Below are 25,427 nucleotides of genomic sequence, written 5' to 3'. Positions count from 1 at the left end.
AATCGGAGGTCGTGAGGCAACATCTGCTTTTTTTGACAGTAAGTGATGGTTTCGTCACTCATACTTGTTGGTCACTGCTTTCAGTTTTCTGCACTGTAGCTCGTTGTCTCTGCCTTTAGTTCTTCGCTTTATGGTGATGGCTCAGTGTTAAACTGTGGCACAATGTCTCTTCTTTTGACCTTACCAGTGGGTTTCTGGCAGGCTTTCAGAGTGTACTGCTCTTCAGTGCCTTCAACTTACTCGAGGGCCGGAGTGGGGCTTTGATTCTACACATGCCAAATTCAAACTCCTTCTCATTGAAATTGGATTACATGACGGACATGAGTAGTTTTGCTGTAACATTGCTAATTTCCAAGGAGAGCATTCTCATTTCTTCAGGGCACAAATCCCGCACTCATCATCAGTTGTAGCATCCTTCCCAGCTCAGGCGCATGCAAATGAATATGCCACATATGGAGCTCTGGATTATATATCCTTATCCCATACAGACACTCTGCTCTCTGACTACATCATAGCCGTTAATAACCACACCATGACACCTCCCAGCCAGTTATGTACTCCCTCTATTAATTCAGCCCATAATCACAAGGGTCCTAGCACACTATGGGCCCGATTACGGTGTCAGGCATGCCTCCATGACAGGCCACTGGTGGCGGACCGCCCGACATCTAGGGCAGAGGTCCGACTTCCATATTATGATGCTGGCAGTCATAGTGCATCAGGCAGAGGGAGAGACCGCTGCATCCAACAGGCTCAAAGAGCCCATTGGGGAGGCAGTAATAGCGTAATCCCTGCAGTGAAGGCGGAGCCCGCAGACGCTTTGCCGTTGGGATTAGAATGTTCGTTTCCGACAGCCTTTTCATGACGTTCCCACTGCAATGAAAGGACTGTCGGAAAGTGACTTTGAGGGCCCAGAGAATGGTCTCAGTCACCCGTGGGCCTCCACTAAGTGCTCAGGGGGCACATGTGGTGCCACCCAGACATCCATGCACTGTGTGGCCTGGCACATGGTGCATGCACGCTTAAAAACATATTTTAATCACATAGGACTCCACCAATGTCAGGTTCAAGGGAGTGGGAGAGGGTTTGCCTTAAAGGCGAGGGACCATCGCTTGCACTCTCCCTGAAAATGTAACCATCACAAAAAAATGTAGATGTTTCTTCGACAAGGAATATGTATTACCTCTGACCACTTTGTTTATCCTGTACTATGGACTAACACAATTGATCCCCCCCACCCTACCCGGGTGTCAAGCTTCGTCATTGGCCATCCCACATTCGTCAAAGAAACCTCTAATGGCAAACCAGCCCATATTAGCGCTGTAGTTCAAGCATTAGCAGGAAATTGAGGGAAAAAGAAAAAAGGGAAAATCCCTACCGCCTGCCAGTTCCAAACTCCCCCCTATCTAAAGGATTACCAGCTGCTTGATGGCTTGCAGCATGGTTTTAGAAGTTACCATACCACAGAGACAGCGCTAACTGCGGTACTTAATACCATCCTTGCTCAGGTTGGCGCAGGGCAAACAACGCTGCTGGTTCTTCTTGACCTCTTGGCAGCCTTTGATACCTTGTCTCCGTTGAGGTATCAAAGGCTCAAAGAAATAGGGATCGGGGGCACTGCCCTCAAACTTCTTACCTCCTTCCTCAGTGATCGGTGACAGATAGTGAAAAATTGTCAATGCCACTTGGCTCCTAATCCTCTGTTATGTGGAGTTCCGCAAGGCTCCTCTTTGAGCCTGACCCTTTTTAATATTTATCTTGCCCCGCTGGCTAAGGTTGTAAGATCCTTTACATTGGAAGTGCTGTCCTATGCTAATGACACACAAATTATGGTGTCTATTACCCACAGCATGAGGGAATCCACCACAAATTTCAAAAACTGCATGCAGGCTGTCTCTTCGTGGATGGTTAAGAACTATCTCAAATTTAACAGGAAAAAACAGAGGTCCTGATCTTTGGAAACCAACAGAACATCTGGTCTAATGACTGATGGTCAGATACGTTTGGTTGCGGTCCTTGCCCTGTATCCCATGGTAACTATGTTGCTGAAAAGGGATCTCCGGGACTTAAGTGTTTTTTATTGAACATACGTTCTCTACCTAAATAAACACTACCAACAATTATGGGATCTTTTAAATTCAGACAAGCCAGACATCTGTTTTCTTACAGAGACATGGTTAAAACCCCACACCATCCCTGCAATAATGCTAGGAATCCCCTCTGGATACAAGATTCATCATCTAGATCGCTTGACTAAAATAGGAGGCAGTGTGGCTGTTGTTTATAAAGAGAGTTTAAAAGTTTCAGTACTTGACCAACGTTGCAACGCTCAGATGGAAATAATGATTTTTAGATTTTCTCTCTCCCCTAAATCACAGTGGAAAGGTGCATTAGTATATCGTCCTCCTGGTTCATGCCCTGACTTTTCCCTAACTCTTATGGAACTATTAGCCCCTTATTTTAGAGCCAATGAAGATTTCATTCTCCTTGGAGATTTCAATATTCACATAGACCTACCAAACCACCCTGATAGTATGTCTCTGCTTGGTGATCTATCTAGTTTGGGACTTAAAATTCAGAATAAGGGGCCAACACACATGGGGGGCCACACACTAGACCTAATTTTAACCAATTACCCTAAAATAATATGTTGCCCTCCCACTATTATTAGTTGGTCAGACCACTATATGTTAACTTTTAATTTACTTGGTCCTCACCCACCACACCCAAAATCCCTTCCTGCAATATGGAAGCGGAAATGGCACAAAATAACTCTAGAAGAACTACAGAAAGTATGGAAAGAACCCACTCTTTCTAAAGAGGATGACATCAAACAAGGTCTAGCCAAGTTCAATGAAGCACTCCTGGAAGCTATTGACTTACTTGCACCGTTAGAATTACACAAGCAATGTTCTAAAACTAAACAAGAAACATGGTATACAGAAGAACTAAGGGTTGAGAAATAAAAATGTAGGAGTCTGGAGAAAAAATGGAGGAAAACACACACACCTACCAGTAAAATATGCTATCTGGAGGCACAATCTAACTATTTTACAAATATAAAAAAAGCCCGGAGATATAAACTTGAGTTACAAATAACAGAGGCAGGGAATTCCACTAGAGAACTCTATAAAATCCTGCAATCATTTGTTAAGCCCACAGCTTGCGAAAGCCCGGATGACTTCAGTCAACCTTATGTGATGAGGTTTCTGCATTCTTTGAGAATAAAATTGATTTAATTTATGAAAAAATCACTAAGGCATCAAACATTAGGGATACAACTGACTTCCCCAGTCCCGAGTTAATTAAGAGCGAAAAAAGCAGGCTTACTATAACCACGATTCCAGAGATCAGCCTCACAGAAGTGACCATCTTACTTAACCTAATCAAATCAAGCTCCCCCACAGACTTGCTACCTGCTAAGATGATAGCTCCTCTAGGCAGCCTATTAGTGAGCTTTGAATCATTGATCAATTTCTCCCTTAAAGAAGGAAAGATTCCTAATGACTGGAAAAAGGCAGTAGTGAACCCAGTCTGCAAAAACGCCGCGCTACCATGGTCAGACCTCAACAACCTCCGCCCCATATCCCTCCTACCCCACCTGAGTAAGATGACTGAGAGACATGTCAACTTTCATCTCTCTAAATTCATCGAGACAGCAGACGGCCTGGACCCTTCAGACCAAATCATAGCACAGAATCCGCTCTCCTCTCTGTGACCAATACCATCTGGATGGCACAGGATAGAGGAGGCTCTATGATTCTTGTGCTATTAGATTTGTCCGCTGCTTTCGACACGGTGTCTCATGACACCCTCATCAGTCATCTGGAGGGGGTAGGAGTGGATGGAATGGCCTTATCATGGTTAAAAAGCTTTATTTCCAATCGCTCACAAAATGTTCGTCTAGGCTCCCACTACTCCATCTCTAGGGAGCTCACAAAGGGGGTTCCACAGGGCTCATGCCTAAGCCTCACATTATTTGTATGTGGCCCCCCTGGCGAATATTGTAAGGGAACATGGGTTCACGCCAATATCCTATGCTGATGACACCCAGCTATTATTCCCATTCCAGAACATGACCCCAGCAGTAAAAAGTTCTTTTGCTGCAGGAATGAGAGCGATAGCCGGATGGATGACCTCCAATTGCCTACAGTGTAACGTAGGTAAGACGGAGGTCATGCTCTTTGGAGATGCCCCACTCCTTTGGTCACCTGAGTGGTGGCCTCCTGAATTAGGTATGGCCCCATGCCCTAAGGAAAACGTAAAAAATATAGGTGTTAAGCTTGACCAATCCTTGGTGCTTAAAGACCATGCCATTCAGGTCACAGGAACTTGTATGAGGGTGATTGGCTTATTTAGGAGAGTCTTCCCCTACTTAGCAGATCACCATAGGAAAACACTAGTGCAGACCCTAGTAATTAGCAGGTTGGACTACTGCAATGGACTACTCATATCTGCTAACGAGGAACAGCTGGGGAGGCTGCAGGTAGCCCAGAATACGGCCGCTAGGCTGATTCTAAATGCCCCTGCCAGATCTTCTCCTCGTCCCCTGCTAAACAGGCTACACTGGCTCCCCATTCGCCAGAGAGTAAAATTTAAGATCTGCTGTACTATCCATAAATGTTTGTTTGGAACTGGCCCCAGATATCTAACTGAAATTTTTAAACCCTATCAACCAGGACGAACCCTACGCTCAGAAAACCAAGGATTGCTCCAGATCCCCAGGATCAAAAGAGAGAGACAGGGAGGCCGAGCCCTCCCATACAAAGGCCCTACTCTCTGGAACTCATTACCCCTCACTCTTAGACTAAATTCCAATCTACCTGCATTTAGGAAATGTCTGAAGACGTACCTATTCTCCACTCAGTAACTCCAGTAATGTTACCCAGATATCACTGTCTAGTCCTGCTTTCGGAAAGAACAAAGCGCGGAGATATCCCCTCGGAGATCGAATTCCAGCGCTATACAAGAACCAAAAATAAATAAATAAATAAAACATTGAGGGGTTATAGTGGACAACTCTCTTTCTCTTAGCCTGCAGATTAGCTGTGCAGGGTCCTCCTGCTTTGGGATCATCAGGATTCTCAGGAAAATTTCCCAGTTCCTTTTTTGCCTCACGAAAGCAGGCAGTCAGTGCCTTAGTGATGTCCAAGCTGGACTATTGTAATGCCCTCTCTTTGGACATTAACAAGGGCCTGGTTCGCCATTTGCAGCTGGTGCAGAATGCAGCAGCCAGGCTGGTGATGGATCTTCTGAAATACCACTCAGACTCTGCTTCTCTCATCAAGCTGCACTGGCTTCCTCTTGATTGAAGAATTCTGTTTAAGGCCCTATGCCTGACCCACAATGCCTTCTATGGCCTAGGTCCTGATTCCATTAAAGGCCTGTTCCAGCGCTTTGTTCCTACGAAGCAGCTTAGACCGGCTAGTAAAAATCTGCTGACAGTTCTGAGGTTTGAGGGCTAGATGGGGAGGCAGGGCTTTTTCCATTGCCCCTGCCAGGCTATGGAATTCCCTCCCTGGCGATCTCTCTGGACTAGTGTCACACTCCCTCTTCCGCAAGGCTTTGAAGACCTGGGTCTTTACAGATACATCAGTTTGGGCATGTTATCTTAATTCTCTATGACAGTCCCTCCTGTAGCGCCTTGACGCCCCTGGGCTAAGTTTACGCTTTACAAATCAAATATTCGTTCATTCATTCCTTGGTGGAGGAGGGATGGTTAAGAACAAAACAACTATGACAGTACCAGTCTTGTTATGGTGCTGATTATCCAGTATTAATCAGGTTGACATGTTTCAGCCCCACAGCAGCCCTCACGGGATCCTGGGCTTTCTTCTGGACAAAGTTGAACCCTCTTTGTCCCTACAGTGCTTCCCTATCTCTATATATCACATGCGTTGTGAATACACGCATACAATACCAGATTGCCACTTGGTCCAATCCGGGTCCTTCTATGCTAGGAGAAAACTCTCTAGAAAACATAAATATATGTGCAACTCAATGAATGACAAGACACATAACAAATACAAACATTTACACATTAACACTAGAGTGTCTTTTTAGAGTGACCAAGGCATGTTTGTAAATCCAGCTAATGTACAAAACTGCTTTCTTTTCCAAATGTAGTCGCCTATCAAAAATCATGTGAATACTGCACACACTATTATCCACCAGTGTGCTTGCATGCTCAACTTCTAAAACCAATTTCTGAGACTCAATATACAACTTTTTGTGTGTCTGGAACGACTACTGTATGGGGCAGAGTGTGGGTAAACAATACTCTTTTGCAGTACTTCTTCATCAGCAGAGGCATGAAGCAGGCGTGTCCCCGATTCCCATTTATCTTTGCGCTGTGTCTGATGCCACTGGCGTGCTGGCTAAGACAGGGACACACTCCAGTTGGAGGATTTAATTTCCTGCCAGGATGATGTGACTTTCACTTTATGCAGATGACATTTAACTTTTTGTGAAAAATCCCAGAGGATCGCCCCCAAAAATAAGAGAGATCATTATGTTTGGTGGATTTTCCGGAGTCTCTATTTAGAGGGAAAAGACTGAAATATTCCCTCTTACTTCAGCATGGTTCGTCCTGATAAAGAGTAGCCAGTGTGATAGTGCCTCTTCTATTTGAGGATTAGACTACTACATTATGTAGAAAGTTAGGTCAGAGAAAACTATGGCCCCGGTGATTGACAGGTTGATATCTCGAGACTTGGATTTGACTGCCACTATCCATGGCCTGATGGACAGCTATTAAAACAAGCATTAGAAATCTAATAGGTTTCGCATATGATTATGTTAGAGCTATTGGCGTTGTAAGTAACAATGTCTTCTAGCTATGTGCTATGGGGTGTATGTATGTGGTGTGTAATGGAATTATGTGGGTTGGATTGAAATTGTTAGTTGTGGAATTGTGTGCTGTGGTGTGGAGTGGATTTTTGTTTTGAAGTTATGTGGCATGTGGTGGAATTCTGAGGATAGTAATGATGTGGTAATGAGTGTATTGTAGTTATCTGGAGTGGGTTTGTATGTTATGGAGTGCAATTATATGGATTGGTTGTGGAGTGCTATGTTGTGGAGTTTAATTATGTGGTGTGCTGTTGAATCTTGTTGTACGATGTGGAATTCTGTGGTATGGATTGGATGTATGTGATGTGCTGTGTAATTGTGTTGGATTGAATGTATGTGGTGTGTTGTGTAATTGTGTTGCTGAGTTGAATTATGTAGTTTGATGTTATGCAACGTGGTTTGGAAATGTGTGAAACTAAAATGGTAAGCAATGGACGGTTACACGTACATGCAGTGGATGTAAAAATGAAGGTTGCAGCGAACTACAGAGGGAAGGTAAGGTGGAGCATTTGTGTTTGTAATTCTGTGTGTGATAGTTTTTTCGTAAAAGGAACATTATTACATGCATAACCCTTTGTTTTGCAGGTACCAATAAAGCCTTATTGAGCCTTTTCACTCAGTTGGCTGACCCCTGCCTTATTGGTGTTTGGCGGATGTCACTGAATATAAGGCACAGGTGAAGTGCCAATGAATCCTGTTGAATTCAACTCAGCTCAAGCATTGCTGTTGGTGGAGCTCAGTTACACAGTACATGAATATAGCCCAAACAAAAATGCAATACAACCTTTCTACCCTTGGTGAAATCACGTAATGTAAACATCAGCAAAAAGAGAAAAGGGGTAGCAATTCTCTTGCAGCTTTTTATTTTCCTATAGGAGCATGGGTCGTAAATTGTACATGCAGCTAGTTTGTAATCTTTTTAGGTTATGTTGCGTTTTTGTCGTGCTATGTTATAGAGGTTTAGAGAACTTAAGTTGTGCAGATGATAAAGCAAATGTGTTCTACCCACTTAGGTAAAGGCCATTGATTTGTTGCTGTCTGTACAAGGGTTGCAGCCCATTTCTATCCTTTTAATAGATGTACTACTGCCCTTGACAGAAGTCATTTCCAACAAAAATCAGAGTGGGAACGTGCATGGTGAGTAACAGGAGAAAAGGAGTGTCACAGCAACCTTTCTCCCAGTTGTCAGCCCAGAGCAATAACACCAGCAAAAAGGCACAAAGTGCAAGCAGTCCTCCTGTAGCATTTCCTGCTGTAGAATGCTAGTTGTTCCACTGTAAGCGCCGCATATTAGACTTCACGGGCATTGCGTGCGTTAGCAAATTTAACTCAAATACGAATTATTAATAAATCACAAGCAAAAATCACAAACAATGGACCAATATTCCTGTGTGGCACGTGTTAGTGCCTGGCTTTAGATGTGCAGCTTGTCTGCTGAGTGACAGAATTATGTCGTCGATATATCACGAAACATTAGCAGGAGCTGGACATGAGGTAGTGATCCAAACCATGTGTCCCAGGGGCGGCTGCAACCGATTAGAATGAAGTATATCTCAAGTATGGGGAGATGCTTCAAAATCAAGATATTTGGAGACATAAAGAAAGGTATTTTCTACCCGCACACATGCTTTTATAGGAGAATTGCAACAATTGTCCACTGTTTCTGTTTATAATTATATTTTGAGTTTACATATCGCGCCACATAAAATATTTGTATGGATATTAGTCGCGCTGTTCGGCTAATTTGTCTAATGACAGGTTTTTAAAAAGTTGTTTGTATCACAATTTCGAAGGCTCAAAAAGCAGGTGTTTTTGTTAAACAATAATAGAGAAGGCCTCGCAGGGACGCAAACTCGTGCCCCGATAGAAGTGGTCAGTAGTCTGTAAAATAACCAAATCTACAGTTCAAACTCAAATGTTTACTGGACTGTACCGATTCTAACAGCATTCAGTTTTTTTCTGATAATGTGCAAAACGTAAGAGTCTATTTTTTATTTAAATACATTTACTGTAAAAGTACAAGGAAATACTCCTACCCTGTGACCGCAGTCCATGCTGCTAGTTTTTGTGCCTGTGCCCGGGGCTCCGCAAGCACAAATTAACGTAAAAACAAAAGCAGCCCATAAACCAATGTTTATGGGTGCAAACTTGCATATTATTGGTGAAATGATGGAGCTCATAAGCTATGCAGAAAATGGCTATCACCATAAATTCAGTGTTCTTTTTTTAAACAGATTACATACACATTAATTTAAATTAAATGAGCTGTTGGAAACGCTGCGTTTGGGCCAGAAAGTAGTGAGAGGAAAGAGAAGCGACTCCTGTAACCTTTAAAAAAAATGTTTGGTTAAAGAACAGATGAAGAAAGTAAGCGGAAGGAGACTGTGCTCCTTAGCTTTAACCGGAAGTGAGGTATCAGCTGCCTGAACAACTTAGGAAGCATCAAAGAAGAGCGACGTAGGATTGATTCAGTGGTAAGTAACAAGAGGGATTACACTCTGTGTAGTGTTTACAGCAGGTCTTGCAGACAGTTCATTCGCGCTGCATAAACTTGACCAAAAAAGGGTGAGTCTCCCAAAAGTTATGTACCTCTTTTTAAATATACCCGTATCTCATTCTCCTTTACTCCCATTCCCTTCTTTCTAGAATGATATGGGTGGGAAAGCTGCTGAGGATATGAAGGGAGGTCATCATGAGGCTTAAACGCAGACTTTCAAAGATACCTCTGGGTGGCCAAAACCAACGAATGCTATATAGTGGAGGGCCCCTGTCTTATCGCCCACAAATTATACTTGAGAGTGATTAGGTGACCTCTGGCTCTTTACAAATCGTATTAACCATCAAACAACCTAGATGCTCCTCTGAAATGCATGTGCTGGGATGCATGCATTGGGTATGGTGGGAGCTTGCTAGAAGAGCTGAACATGAGATGTTTACTCCCCTGCCATGGCCATAGCCAGAAGTAGCTTGCGACTGCCAGCAGTCAAGCCCTAGGTGATGGCTTCATTTGCAAGAAGAGATCACTTAGCTTTGGCAGCTTTTCCCATAGGGCAGTTTCCGATGTAGAAGACTGTAAATGGAGAGCTGACCCTTATGCATTAAATATTTATATTTACTTTCAAATGAGATAGGCAGCCATGGTATTGTTTCCCGCCTTCCCTCTAGCACGGACCTAAATTAATTCCTCTGACTCAAATAATATTAACAGATAGGTTTTGAAAATTTATAAATTAGGGGGCGCGTGGTCTCGCCAAGCAGCAAGATGGCCCGCTCTGTAGGCAAGCTCTGCCGGCTGAGTCAGGAATCCATACTCATCTGTGCACCCTGGAGCCTCCCATGGGCACAATACTGGGCAGACTGTGCCCTGCTGCTGCCCTCCCAGTACCTCTGGGTTGCGGGGCTGCGTGGCGATCGGGATCCGGCGGAGTGGAGGGGCTTCAGTCTCTCTGAGTTGCAGGTGAGCCCCGCGCTGTGGAGGTGATCCTTGTGGCTGGGCTGACCACCACTCCCTTGAGCTGTGACATGGGAGGTGGAGGGCTGCTGCCCGACCGGGACCTGACTCTGCGATCTCCCGGTCCGGGGGTTGGGGGCGGCGTACTCCTTGGCATACTCTAATTATGCCAGGGGGGGTCAATATTCTTATGAGGAAGGATCTCTCTTGGGTAACATCCTGCTGCATCTATGACGAGGAGGGTCATTACCTCATTCTGGCAGGTACACTACAGAATCATCCCATTAAACTGGCTGCAATAGATGGGCCTAATTCGGACGACCCTGACTTCTTTACCAAGATCTGGCATCTGATTGCAGACACGGCTCCCAGGCAGTGCTTTGGGGTGGCGACTTTAATGTCCCACTAAATGACTCACTCGACAGAGCTGGCAGTTCCCGGCACACCCACCCTCATGCAGCCCAAACCCTCCACACACTGATATTTGATAATCTCTCTGACATCTGGCGACTTACACATCAGGAGGAGCGAGAGGGCACTTGCCTTTCGACATATCACAGGGCATGGTCCAGAATTGACTATTGGTTAACAACCAGAGAAGTACTCCTATGGTCACCGTCCATCACTCTTTCCGATCATGCTCTAGTGCAGTTAACTATTTAATTGCCCTTTTCTCTTCCTCGTGCTTTCTCCTGGCGTTTACCCCTAAGCACAGTGGAGTATTTAAAGTTGAACACTAACTCCTTCAACTCGCCTTCAGTTCTATGGGACACGCTTAAGGCGTTCATTCGGGCGTATATATTTCGAAACAGAAATGCATCCTCAGGGAAATCCGTGGCACGCTCACTAGAATAGAGGCTGAAATCTGAGCATTGGAATTAGACTTCTATCAGTCCAATAATCCAGTTACGATAGCTGGTATCTGGCACAAACTGTCTGGGTACCAGGATGAAGATTTGCGCGAGACTTGTTATCTGGGTCAGGAGTCCCTTGCTCGCAGTTTTGGCAAAGGTGACCACCCGGGTAGAACTGTGTCGTATTCTGTGTAAACCACAAGCATCTAAACTTTGATGGCAGCCCAAGCTCCTCTCCCACCGACATACTCCACACAATGGCTACTTTTTTTGCCGGTCTATATTCTGCATTTCCGATAGTGGACGCCACCTGTCTCCAGGCATATCCCGATTCGATACAACTGGTCTGGTTATCTGACGCCCAGATTCCCCCATTACTATTGAGGAAATTTCTCAGGCAATATCGAACCTTCCTCCCGACAAGGCCCCTGGCCTTGATGGGCTGCCCGCAGCCTTCTACAGGGAATATTTGTAGATATTAGCCCCTAAACTACTGGACATGTATCAAGATGCCCTGTCATCTGGCCGTCTCCCCCCCCCATTCCTCTGTGAGGCCGCGATAATCACTCTCCTTAAACCTGACAAACCAGTGAACAAATGCCACTCGTACGGACCCTTGTCCTTAATAAACACAGACAATAAAATGTAAGCTAACATATTAACAAACCGCCTGCAACTGCTGCTGCCCGTGATGGTGCACCCAGACCAACCCGTCTTTTTTCCGGGCAGATCTACATCCCACAACTTGCTCACTCTCTTTGCGGTGCTACATTACCTGCACCCACAGTTTCCTTCTGCTGCTGCTACCCTATTAGATGCTGCAAAAGCGTTTGATACACTAGAGTGGGCATATCCCTTTCAATTGCTACGGAGGCTGGGACTTAACACAGAATCAGCTCCTCTACACCCTACCCACCGCACGTGTTCACCTTGATGGGCTAATTTCAAACCCATTCCCATCACGAGAGGCACCAGACAGGGATGCCCATTATCCCCTTTATTCGCCATTGCGATGGAACCTCCGGTGGCATGCATTTGCCAACATCATGTGGATTTAGGCCTGGTCTTCACGTCTCGGGGCCTCGTTGTCTCTTTATAAGCAGACCACGTCACCCAATATATGAAGGACCCCCAAACCAAATTAGCGCCACTAGTCCGTGCGGTCATAAGATTTGGCAGCCACTCAGATCTAAAAGTGAACTGTTATAAATCTGTACTTTTTCCTTTAATCAATATAACCACTTCCTTCTCAAAAGCAGCAGAGACCTGGACAAGCTCTGGCAGTTCAACTACAGCCGGACCATAGACTGGCTAGAGCAGGGGTCTCCAAACTGGTCCTGGAGGGCCGGATCCATGCCAGATTTTTAAAATTACTAAATGTATCTCAATGGGGATATCCAAAAAATCTGGCATGGATCCGGCCCTCCAGGACCGGTTTGGAGACCCCTGCGCATATCGATATGGTCTAGACTACCTTTATCTATAGCTGGCCAATTGCCATCAGGAAAATGATTGTATTGTCAACATTTCTCTCTTCATTCGTCAATGTACCAATTCCTCTAACTTCCAGTTTTTTCAAACGCTTGTGGTCAAAGCTGTCATCACTGGAATGGGCGGGTCGGCATCCCCGCGCCTCCTATAAACTGCTCACTCTACCACAATCGCATGGTGGGCCGGGAGCCCCGGATCTGCAACTCTGTTTTGTGTGCCCATGCGCCTTATCAGATTTGATGAATCTGTCATGGCTTTGCCCGGCAGTCGTAGTGTTTTGGACTGAGGTCTTCCGCACAATAGCTGCAATCGTGGGTGTGGCTATTCCCCTCTCTCCACTCACTGGCCTGTTGGGCTACGTGTAGGAAGTGCCTAGTGAGTTTCGTAAGCTGGTGGCATTGACACTCCTCCTTGCAAAGTGCAGAGTTGCCATTCACTGGGGATATGTGTCATTGTTAACTGATTTGGTTTCGCCAACTGTTAATAAAAAAAATAAAACGTTGATAAATTAGGGAATGCCTGTCAAGAGATTGTGGGAGGAGGATCTTGGTGATACCACGGTTGATAAGGCTTGGATATTCCACTGGTTTCAAGTGAAGCGGTTTCCCATGAACTACTGTTACAAATATATCCAATTTACATTTTTACATAGAATGCATTACACCCCTGCTAGGGTCCATAATGTGATCAGTCAATTAGTAACAAATGTCATAGATGTGCCATGGAGTGTGCAGGCTTATGTCACCTTGCTTGGTAATGCTAGCTGGCAATTCTCTGACTGGTGTAGGGTCAATTAAATATTCATTAACATTATAGGCTATGCGTATAATGAGCCTTATGGGGTAGAGGTGCGACCAGCTTCAAAAGGAGAAGCTTGTGTAGTTCTTATTTCCAGGCCTGATGGGAACTTGACCAACATCTTGTCTTATTGCCTACTCTCCATGTTAAATGTAGTCATTAAAATACTAAATAAAATCCTTGCTAATCACCTCTTAGAAGCCCTCCCGAGGTTCGTGTACAAGGACATATGTGGTTTATACCACACATATGCACTCGTCACAATATACGCCAGCTGACGTGTGTGTAGGCTGCTCATATTAGGGCTGCATCCTGCCCAACTTAATACTGAACAGGCTTCGACTTAGTCTGTTGGACCTCTCCATGAGAAGTGCTACAGGCTATAGGACTGACCTATATTAAATGGATTAAGCTGTGTACACCCAGCCGCTGGCCTGGGACTATTAAACACTATGGTCGCAGAGTAATTTGGCATGGAGCAAGGGACACAACAGGGCTGCCCTCTGTCCCCCTTGCTCTTTGCACTTACAATGGAACCACTGGCCTGCAGGGTACTAAGTGGGCTTAACTAGTGGGGAATACATGTGGTGGATACCACCCATGTAGTGTCCATGTATACCGATGACAATCTGGTATGCCTGCAGCTTCCAATGTACTCTTTTCCGATCCTGTTGCAGGCCCTCACAGAATTTTGGAAGATTTCAGGTCTCCACATTAATCATCAATAATCTAAATCATTCCCGATTGGGGGTGGGTGGTGGTTGAGGGGGGCGGTGTTCGGCTGAGAGGCCTGAACAGTGATGACTTCTCTCGGTTGGCGATTCCCTGGGAAACATCAGATTTTTGGTATCTAGGCATGGGAATAACTTTGGATAATGACAACAGACATAATTTGAATATGAGGGCCTTTGTGCTGGCCTGCAGTCGTCCATTACGTTTTGGACAACACTCTCACTGCAGGGGGCCCCCTATTTGCTCCCTTGCCAGAAGTATGTAGCCCTTGACCTCTAGCAAATGGTTGGATGATCTGAGCAGGCAAAAGGAGCAGAGTTAAACCCGACACTCTAAAGCAAGTGTGAGCAGGGAGGGCTGGAAGTTCCGGATATCGATCTCAACTATTTGGCGTCTTTTGCAGCATGCGGTCCACCGCTTGGATGACCAAAACAACTGGGAGGAACTCCTCAGAGGCTCGCACAATGATGAGATACTCCCGCTTTACTAATGGGGGCTCAGGGTGGTGACCATAATGACTGAAAACTGCCTTTTACATCAGCCATGCCACTATGGCATATTGCCCCATTCGCACAGATAGCATTGACCATTTCTATGGAAAGAAAGGTGGAAAAGGTGTGGGCTGCCTAATCTTGGTGTATTTGTATCCCAAGAATCGATTTATATCTTTGGAGGAAGCACATGCCAACTTTGGGATTAACTCAATCCAGTTCCTACAATATGCAAAACTAGCCTACAATATGGAAAACTATCCCACATAGCTAGGGTAGTGTGGCTCTCCTTCCCGGATGCTCCACATCAGTCTCAGGCTCTGACAATGCTGTTGGCGTGCCCCACTGTAGACTATTTGTTTCTCACATTTGTTCTCAATACAGACAGACAAACCAGCACAGACACTGAAGTTACAGGATAAATGGCAAGCCTATTTGAATGGCAAGTTCACGGACAGTGAGTCGGTGGGAGCTTGTGAAGTAGCAGGGGTTACTCCTCCATTAGGACGGAGGAGCGTTGCCTCACTGTTTTCTCGCAGTGCAAGAAGCAGAAACATAACATTGTAAAACTACCATTTAATGTGTCTGCTTTTCGCACTGCAAGAAAGCAGAAGGGTTTGGTTGGGGGCGGGCGAGTGAGTGGGTCAGCTCAAGGAAAGCGGAGGAGTGGCTTAGACAGTGCTGCGGGCCCTGACTGTAGTCAAGCACACCCTCCCTTTTCTCCATGTAGGCTGCATGTAGCCTACATGGAGAAAATGGCCTCCCCGTAGACACCTGGCTGGTCGGTGTACCCACCAATAATAACTCTGCTATTGCAGCGTTGTGATTGGCTTAGGAAAGGGAAGGGAGGCTGCCCACTTTTTGTTCCTGCTGGAGGCAGGACAGCAAGAGAGCAGAAAAACGCGGGACCCGGCCAGGAGCTGAGACTGCGTGGGACCCAGGAAGGTACTTTTTAAATGTTTGATTATTAACCCTTCCGCCTGACCGCCCCCCCACACTTCTCACCCCTCCCCCTCCCATTTCTCACCCCTCCCCCTCCCATTTCTCACCCCTCCCCCTCCCATTTCCCACCCCTCCCATTTCTCATCCCTCCCCCATCCTCACCCACCAGTGACTCTGAAGGAGTGCAGACAGTGTACAGTAAGGCGCACTTTAAACTGATGCAGCATAGCTACATACATTGTCATATCAAACAACCGAGTCACAAGGAGAATATAATTTGCACAAGATCAAACAGTTTGGTGAAGTTGGAAACCAGGTCCTTTAATGCAGTTCTGCCTGTTAAAAAGACTATTATTTTAACACCATATTACATTTTTTTGTGAAAAGACAATGAGAGAGAGCCCTGTCTACATTCCCTCTCCATAGTCCTATCCAGCCATTTTTTTTCAAACTACAAGCATTTTAATAGCCTTGAGAATGATTCTAAATACTGCAAATCCTGGACAAGGAATGGGGACAGAGGAACAAGGTATATGTTCTAGTAAAACCATCTTCTTCTTAACAAGGAACGTGTTTGGAGGAAGTGGAAGCGACGTCTGATGCTTGAATCCGCCGAGCCACAGAACCGCATCGTAAGGAGATGGACAGGCAGCAGTGCCATGGTAACACTTCGGGCCGGAGGGAGAAAGTGAAGACCCTGGGCCCTGCAAAGCAGCCACAGAATGAGGGAACCAAGCGAGTCGAGTGGGAGGCGAGGAAAGGAGCCTGAGCCCCGGCGGAAGAGGCCCAGCCAGGTCCGAGTGCAGCTGGTTTGCTCCCGCTCGGAAGTCTCACAGCCTCAAAAGTTATTATACCTGGCAGCTTGCAGACTTTAAGCCTTTGTTTCTTTTTAAGCTTGTTCAAGCCATTTTGTTAAGCCTTCGATCTTTGCCATAACAACTCATGTAGTTTGGGGGTTCTATGGTCCAGGTCTGTTCTGCAGGATACCACTGGCCAAAATCAAACTGTACTTCACTTCTGTGCGGCTCCAAGAACGCCACAACCGGTTCTGCCAAAGATATCAAAACGCATAGAAAACACACTTTATTTGAAGTTGGATATCTGTGCTGCTTCAGACTTCTCTAACACCCTTAGGAGAGGTGTGCTTGTACCCCTTCCTCTCCTTGGTTTGTCCGCGCAAGGGGAGTTGTGGTAGCACTGGGGGAGTTTGCTTTGGTGCAAGAGAAGGCTAAAGTGGGGGACCATATGCTGGAGAATTAAGGCCCACAATCCGCCGGGAACCCACAAGACCTTCTAACAGTCTTCGTGTGTTGTGTGTTGGGAAGGCTCTAGGCTGCCCCACCCCGCCCACCCAATGGTGCAGAGGCAGCCTGTATTGTGCTGGTGCAGCTTGTGCCTCAGGGAGGGGAGGTCTGCTCCCTTCACGTACACTTATTCCTCACTCATTAGCTCTCTTGTGCTCTCCTGTGCCTCCTCGTGTACCTTTGCTCCACCCTTTAGGAAGGGAGTTAACATCTTGTGGAGTCGCAGAGAAGTGTCATAGAGAGAAGGGAAGAGGGAAAGTAGGCAACAGGCGTTTGTGGCATCTGTGGACTAGATTTTATAAGGTCTTATACGGTGTTTTGATTATACCTTCTAGGTGTCTACGTTCTGATCGTTTTATCGCCCCCTCAGGCTCAACTGGTCCTATTGCTAATACATCATCTCCCCTAAACTTTTAAAAACTATTCAGCGAAAGAAGTCTCAAGCCCATTTTCCTCTCCTGTGTTGTCTCTGTTCTCAAAGAGGGGGAGCGGGGTCAGAAACAAGGAATTGGTGATGTCTACAGGTGTAAACAAAGAAGACGAGTTGAGTTTAGTTACGGTCCTTTCCCAGGGCACAGTACCGTGTCTGATTAACCACTTTATGCATAACCCAGCACAGCCCATTCCCCAAAGTCAACTTGGAAAACTATGTCGCCCAGGGGAAGCAGTGGAAGAAATGGACAGGGATGACACAAAGGCGGTTTCTGATACCAATATCATCGGTATCATGTTGGACCAAAATATTGCGCCTGTGTTAGGAATGTCTTCATCTAAAGAGGCCTCTCCAGTGGATTGATGGTTAAATTTGTGGAGATGCGTGTAGCACTGATCCCGATGTATTGGAGGGCTATTCTTTGCCAGACGTTGCCATTCTCATGGAGAAAAACCAAGTTGGGGAGGCTTATTTAAAATCACTAGTTGCCTCAGACATGGTCTTGAGTCCGCCTTTTGACTGTCCTCTTAGTTGTCCTCCATTACCTGCTTTCTGTAGCAGTACACATTCTTCAAGGGTGTCTCTTTTAGGGTCAATGGAGTCCCTAAATTATGATCTCTCTTTATGCACAGGGGCTCCAGCCCTCGTGCAGTAATCTAATGTGAAAATCGATGGGACGTTTGGGGGAGGGCCCACTTTGATATCTTATTCTCTGTAGAGAGGATACTTAGCTCAGTATTGGCCTTGTTGGATGAATCAATTGCTAATTTTGATCATATGCTGGATGTGTTGTCACCTATTTTAAGGGGGGTGCAGGACCTCACCTCTTTTGGTTTACATTCAGGGAAGGAAGAAAGGGACACTGAAATTAGATCTTAGGCTACCCAGACTAATATAGTGGCAATAAAATGGGGTGGTAGAAATGGGAGTTCAGGTGGGGAATTATGATGGTCATGGGGCCACTCCTTTTGAGCAATCCACTGATAACTTCGAGACCACGAGGGAGAGTGTCAATATGGCCTGTTCTTCCTTACCAAACCATGTATCTGGGAACAATGATAGGCTTCCCAAGGGGCAAATGTAAATGCATCCGTACTTGAGAATCCTCCTTCCGTCTTTCCAATATTTATTATAGGGGTTCCACTTACTAATGGGGCCATAGTTTCAAAAAATGACACGCCTAGTGTTAAACCATCAAGGGCTAAACAAGGTGGTGCCTCTCCTATGAGGGCATTCTCTCCCTCAGGTAGTAATGGGGAAAAATCACAGGAGGAGAAAAAGAAAAGGATCCAGCACATTATGAAGCATAAGCTTAAAAAACTGACGTTTTCAAACGCCCTTGAAGAGTCCAACCCTATTATCCAACCTCAAAAATGTAAAGAGTTGATAAAGGCCAGGCCTCTTACAGGTCAGGAGTTTGAGTCCCCAGAAATAAATAATCTTTTCCCTTCTATTATATCAGAAGTACTAATTCCAGGTTGCCTTGGGCAGGAGAAAGTGCTCACGGATACTGTCCATAATAACTGTGGTGGTTCGAGCATGGGAAATCTGAAGGATGACCCTGGGATTAGGATCATGGAATCGGTGAGCACAGATGTTGAGGCTAATGGAGCTCCCCAAGAAGTAGAGCAGATTCCTGATAGATTTCCCCATATCCTCTCTTGTGTGCATTCTTTTCCTGTACGGACTGATTTTAAATATAGGAGGACTCTCAATGGGGTGGCTCCCCCTTCTTTTCCCCCAACTCAAATCCCTAAATCTGGGACTGGGCCAAGGCAGAATAATAATCCAGTCTAAGGACCAGATTATCAGATATCAAGGATTTGTGCCTGGTATCAAGAAAAGATGAGGGTTCCTGTAGTTCCAAGTTCCAGACTAACATGTAGCTCTAGGATCGTTGTAATTATAATCCTGGCTAATGTTGACCACTTTTGGAAAAAAGGCATTGATGTCTTTCCGTTTGATGAGCCTGTTGACGCTCAGTTAGATAAACATAGGGTGAGCACTCAGGGACCCATAATCCGAAGGATATCATCATTTTTATTGGTAGAATCACAGGGAGAAGAGTAACAAATATTGAGGGTCATGAGGACCTGATGGTCAGGGAATTTAGTAAGGGAAATGAGTTGGTTCCCTGGAGTTGGGCAGCAGGTATACTACATGACTCCAGAAAAAATATAAAACTTCCAATGTTGCAGAGGTAGCCGCTTGGGTACAATTCGCTCCTGAAATATGGCGGGCTTAGTACAGTCTGATTCCAAGTTGAGTCTATGTTCATTTTTGTGAAAAATATTAGCATCTTGGAAGAATGCACACTGATAATTATGGTGGGAGATTTTAATGCTTAAAATCTCAACTTGTTCTTCTGTGACCTTTGGGCACCTGGATTAGGACGAGGTATGGAGTATACCGGAGGCAATTTGGCAGGTAATATTAGATCAAACAGGCAGGGTTTAAGCTTTTTGAATTTTAGACAAATCAATGACTTGGATGCTCTAAATTTCAGATTTGCAGAGGATTCCCCAGCCTCTTTTATTTTCCATTCCTCTCGAGAACAATCACTATTTCCTACCAAATATTTGGTGCCTGCACACAGTTTAAGGTATTGAGGATGGATGTGAGCTACCATAGTATTTTTTCGGTGGTTATCAATTTAGAACTTAAGTATTCCAGAAATTATATGATTGTCTATAACAAAATAAATGGGCGTACCTTTTGGTCCAACAAAATACGATAAACTTGGCAGGATATGTTAAAACAGTGGGTTCTGGTCATATACAAGAGAATCCTATTGCCTGGTTTGAGAAGCAGTGTCTTTATTTCGATCATGTGGGAGAATGAAACAAGCTACTTGTGCTAAATCCTTGGTGGCTACCTCCGGGGAGGTAAAAACGTTAAATCAGGAGCTAAACTACCAAGTAAATGACCAAATTGGGCAGTCATCATGACTGAGGCAAAGGGAAATCAATTGGTTTAAGTGGGTAAGAACAAGACTGAAGTTGGCTGAATGCAGAAGGGAGGAGGATCAGAAATGTATTGAGCAGAGAGAAGGTGCATTTTCTGGTGATTCGCGTAAATATTGGCCCCTAATAGCTGAATATTGTGATTGTAGAGTTAGGGCAGAAGCCATTTTAATATCCGATGCAGAGTGGATCCAATATATCTTGCGGCTGTACACTTCTAATTCTACTGGCGGGTTTCTGTTGGAGTTGATTAGTGAGTCTTTCTCATTGAATGTATATGACCCTCCTTCCTGTGAGGAGATAGAGGTTTTTAAGGGTGCCAGGTACTCTGAGGTGATGGGCCCGACGATCTCTCAATACCTCTCATTAAATAAGATGTTTCCTCATGGGCCCTTTTTCTACATTTGGTGTTTCAATATTGTTATTAGTATGGGACCATACCGTCCTCTTAGAAAGGAAGTATAGTGTTGGCTTTGTATAAAAAGGATCCTTAAACCTTTCCTGCCAGCTTTAGGCAGATTCCATTATTGGATGTGATAGGGAAATTATTTGCCAGCAGTATTCTTCTTTACCTTCATGACTGGGCTTGTGGTAATAATCTGGATTAGTAATTAATACGCCAGGCCTGATGGTTTGATTGTATTATAGTGTCCCTAGCGGTTAGTGAGAGGAGCAATGCTGTCTGATATTGCTTGACGAACAGCAAGTGATATCAGCAGCAAATCCTTTGGATTGCTGAGATACAGTCACTCCATCAGGCCTGGAGTATTAATTGCTATTACTGCATTAGCTACCTGGAAGTCTAAACAACTTGAAATTCGGCTGGCTCAACAAACCTTTTGCTTGACCAGACTCAATGGTCAAATATTAACTTTGTATTCATCGTCCTGAATATGGTCTAATGGACTTTTGCAAAAACCACAGTTGATGGACAGAATGCAGAACAATGTCATACATTCACCCCAGTACAGAGATCTGGGCCTAAATCCATAGTTTTTTTGCACTCCACATCACCCCAGTTCAGACACGGCCATATGCAAATCAGTCTGACCCTGTGCCTCATGGGAACAGTCCAGCCCGAACTGCCAAGCCATGCCTTCCCTGGAACGGAAACAAGCTTCCGAGGACCGGTTTCTGGCATTCTAGCCGTCTTCAGCCCGGCTTGCTTGAATCCAGTGGTGTGGAGTGCATGGGACTCACGTCTGAGCATACCCATCCCACTCGGGGTGACAAATGCAAAAACCACAGTTGATGGACAGAATGCAGAACAATGTCATACATTCACCCCAGTACAAAGATCTGGGCCTAAATCCATCGGTTTTTTGCACTCCACATCACCCCAGTTCAGACACGGCCATATGCAAATCAGTCTGACCCTGTGCCTCATGGGAACAGTCCGCCCGAACTGCCAAGCCTTCCCTGGACCGGAAACAAGCTTCCGAGGACCGGTTTCTGGCATTCCAGCCGTCTTCAGCCCGGCTTGCTTGAATCCAGTGGTGTGGAGTGCATGGACTTTTATGCCTCGGAGACCGAAACGTCAACCAGCTCATCTATTTCTAGAGTTATTTGGTTTTCTTGGAAATAGTTTTCTGCTGTTTTAGATTCGTTTTTCAATATAACAATATTTTTTAAATAGAGGTTCACATACTTGACCCTGAGGTTACAACATTTGTATAACACTGATTTGCCTAGGTTCTTGTATCTAGTTATATTGTTTTGTACCCTTTTTTATTTGCTTACATTAAATAACTTGATTTGTTCAAATATGCACACCCATGTTTAAATTGTTCATTTGAAGATTCATCATGATACAAATCAGTTAATTTGAATTTTGATTGTTCATTAGTCAGTCACCATTAGAGGGCTTGACAATAGATTTACTCATGTTATTGGTGTTTATTTAGTCCTTTTGAAATAAATCCCTTGTAGGCACTCTTACCTATTAATTGCTACATATCCCAAGACTCAAATCGTCTATTGGGTTTCCCAATGTTCTTTTTAACACACTTCCGTATGGCACATTGAATTTTAAGGACCGTATCTCGGGCTGGCTGGATAAAGTGCAACTGAAATGTTACAGATGGTTCTGATGCTGCTCCATTCTCACAGCTATGGCTGGAATTCTGCCTTTTACATTAATATTAAAGGCTTGGTTTTTGGGATATTATGGGAAACCTAGCACAGCGGCTCCAGGGTCATTGAAGGAAATTATATATTGAGGTATCCACGACAAAGCATTAACATAGGAAACTTACTAAAGGGATGCAATGGAAGCCCTGGAGATGTCTAACATCACACCCCTTAACATAACCCCGAAGATCTCTGGAAAACTGCTGTTAAAATCAGTGAGTATACAATTGAAGGCCATGGACATTCTAGAACTCTCTAAAAAAGCTCATGCCAGTTTATGTAACCCATTGTATCAAGAGACTCGGAGAGACGTGTATTTAGCTTCCCAAATGAAACTGAATGTCAAGAAAGGGTTATTGAGACTGAGATGCGGCTTAATTCCTTTAAAAGCTTACAAACTCGGAAGCCTATCAAGAACTACAGAACGGCAGTGCTTGTCTATGTAATTTTAAGGAGGAGAGTTTTTCCCACATAATATGTATCTGCCCAATGTTGAAAAATTTACGATGCTTTTGGCTGACACCCCTGTTTTGCAAACTTGGTTATAAGGCAATGTAACAAGGCTATCTTCACATGTCTGAGTTGTCAGAGTCCGCGGTTATCGGCCTGATGTGTGAAATGTCTTAAAGAAGCACAAAAATTACTGTCTTTAGCACCAGCAAGCTTTTAACCATTAGCACTTCTAAGAATATTGACTCCAGCTTCACATTTTAACCCCTTCGAGGCTGATGACGAGCTGGGCTCGTCATGGTGTAGCCTCCTCGCACACTGATGACGAGCCCAGCTCGTCATGTAAAGTGCGTTTTTTAAAAAGTCAGCATTCTAGCAGAATCAGAGCAGCGCGCATGTGGTTAAACTGCCCACTCCAAATTATATCACATCTTCCATATTTATTTATACAAGTTGGGACCATTGGTTTGAGGTTCTTTAATTTTGATTGCATCTTACATTTGACATCAATTTGTGTTGCCTTTACACAGGCTGCTCTATTCATGAAGTATTTCTGCCCTTTGGACTGCAACGTGTAGAAACCCCCCCCTCTGTTCTTGCTTTGAAAGCAATCTCAGACACTAGCTGGCCTAACTGCATACAGACATGTTTTGCCATTACTGATTGACTTATAAGTGCTGTAATTGATTGACTTATGGTTTGGGCAGAAACACAACGTAAGGGGGACATTCTGGTTACATGATGTTTTTCTATTGGCTAATATTTTGCAGATCTTGTATGTCCATATTAGGTATTTTGTATGCTTGCAGAAGCTAGGACTGCCCCTTTCTTTGATGCTGAGTTTGTAACTCTAAACATATAAAAGGCCTCTGTGTTTTGTACTTTTTAGACCACCTCATTCGGTTGCTGCGGCTTCTGTGTGACGTGGCCTCACTTATTAAATTTAATTAAGATGTCTTTTGATATTTCAGCTTCTGTGCCAAGTTCTTTTGTATTAGTGAGACCCCTGAGAATGAAGATTTCAGTTCTTCAGGTTCCATTTTGAGAGAAAGACTGACACATGCAGGTAGCACTTTTATATATTAAGTGTCAATGGATCCGTGACAAGGAACAAAATATTATCGTCAAGATCATAGGATTGGGGTTAAAGGGCCAGAGTGTATGTGCTGCTTCAGGCGCTGAGTTTGCTTAGTAAACCTTAGCCAAAAATTATACTCCTTGTAGGGAGTTGTTTTCCTGTTCTTTTTTAGGTCTCGCCTTTACCATTCCGCAGGAATGGGAAATGGGGAGAATTCAAGTCGGCAAAATCCACTTCAAACCACGGGCTTTCAGCCGCGGTTTTCTTTAAGTTCACGTGAATCACGTGATTAAACATGCACGCACATCAGCAGCATTTCTCCTGCAGGCTCGCAAAAGGCTCTCCTCCCTCCCCACATCAAAGGCATCAATCACCCTCCCACAGGCTTCCCCAGCGCTGCCCCGCCCCCTGCTTCAGGCCATCTGTTCCCTGCCAGACCTCTCACACCTCCGTCACAGCATGCCTGTGTACTTCAAAGGCTTATCACTTCACACGGCCGGCCGCCGGCCGTGCAACCAGAGCACTTCAGTTGGTGTGCAGCCCCCCTCCCAGCACTGCCTTGTTACTCTCGGCAGCCGTGAGTCCCTAAACACTTTTTATATTTAATTAGCAGCAGCAGCATTTCTCCTGCGCCAGGCCACATCAAAGGCTCTGTGCCACTTTCACCCACACAGCAACACTTACAGACACGCAACGCCACTCACACCCACGCAAGCACACTATCATCCACGCAACACCACACTCACCCACGCAACGCCACTCACTCACTCACACAAAGCCACTCACACCCACGCAGTGCCACTTTCACCCACACAGCACCACTTTCAGACACGCAACGCCACTCACACCCACGCAAGCCCACTATCACCCACGCAACGCCACTCTCACCCAAGCAACGCCACTCACCCAAGCAACAACACTCACACACGCAACACAACTCACCCATGCAACCCCACTCACCCACGCAACCCCACTCACCCACGCAACCCCACTCACCCACGCAACCCCACTCACCCACGCAACCCCACTCATCCACGCAACCCCACTCATCCACGCAACCCCACTCATCCACGCAACGCCACTCATCCACGCAACGCCACTCATCCACGTAACGCCACTCATCCACGCAACGCTACTCACACATGCAACGCCACTCACACATGCAACGCCACTCACACATGCAACGCCACTCACACATGCAACGCCACTCACACATGCAACGCCACTCACCCACGCAACGCCACTCACCCACGCAACGCCACTCACCCACGCAACGCCAATTACCCACGCAACGCCGCTCACCCACGCAACGCCGCTCACCCACGCAACGCCGCTCACCCACGCAATTCCGCTCACCCACGCAACGCCGCTCACACACGCAGCGACACACACACACGCAACGCCACTCACACATGCAACGCCACTCACACATGCAACGCCACTCACACACGCAATGCCACT

The 25,427-nt window shown here is 45.3% G+C and overlaps 1 protein-coding gene across 2 annotated transcripts in view; it reads left to right on the top strand.

The window, feature by feature from the left end:
* Positions 1–25,427, top strand: part of LOC147727600 (thiol S-methyltransferase TMT1B-like) — a 161,770-nt gene that overhangs the window by 87,618 nt on the left and 48,725 nt on the right. Inside the window, exon 1 of one of the 2 annotated variants that reach the window (XM_086961630.1) lies at positions 23,850–23,954. The exons of the other annotated variant lie outside the window; for it this stretch is intronic. The gene's annotated coding sequence lies outside the window, so the exon portion shown is untranslated. Of the gene's footprint in view, positions 1–23,849; positions 23,955–25,427 lie in introns of those variants that run through there. 2 annotated transcript variants of the gene reach the window in all.

This window comes from Lissotriton vulgaris, chromosome 3_1 (assembly GCF_964263255.1).
Source record: "Lissotriton vulgaris chromosome 3_1, aLisVul1.2, whole genome shotgun sequence".
Taxonomy (NCBI): Eukaryota; Metazoa; Chordata; class Amphibia; order Caudata; family Salamandridae; genus Lissotriton; species Lissotriton vulgaris.
This window is presented reverse-complemented; position numbering and strand designations above follow the sequence as displayed.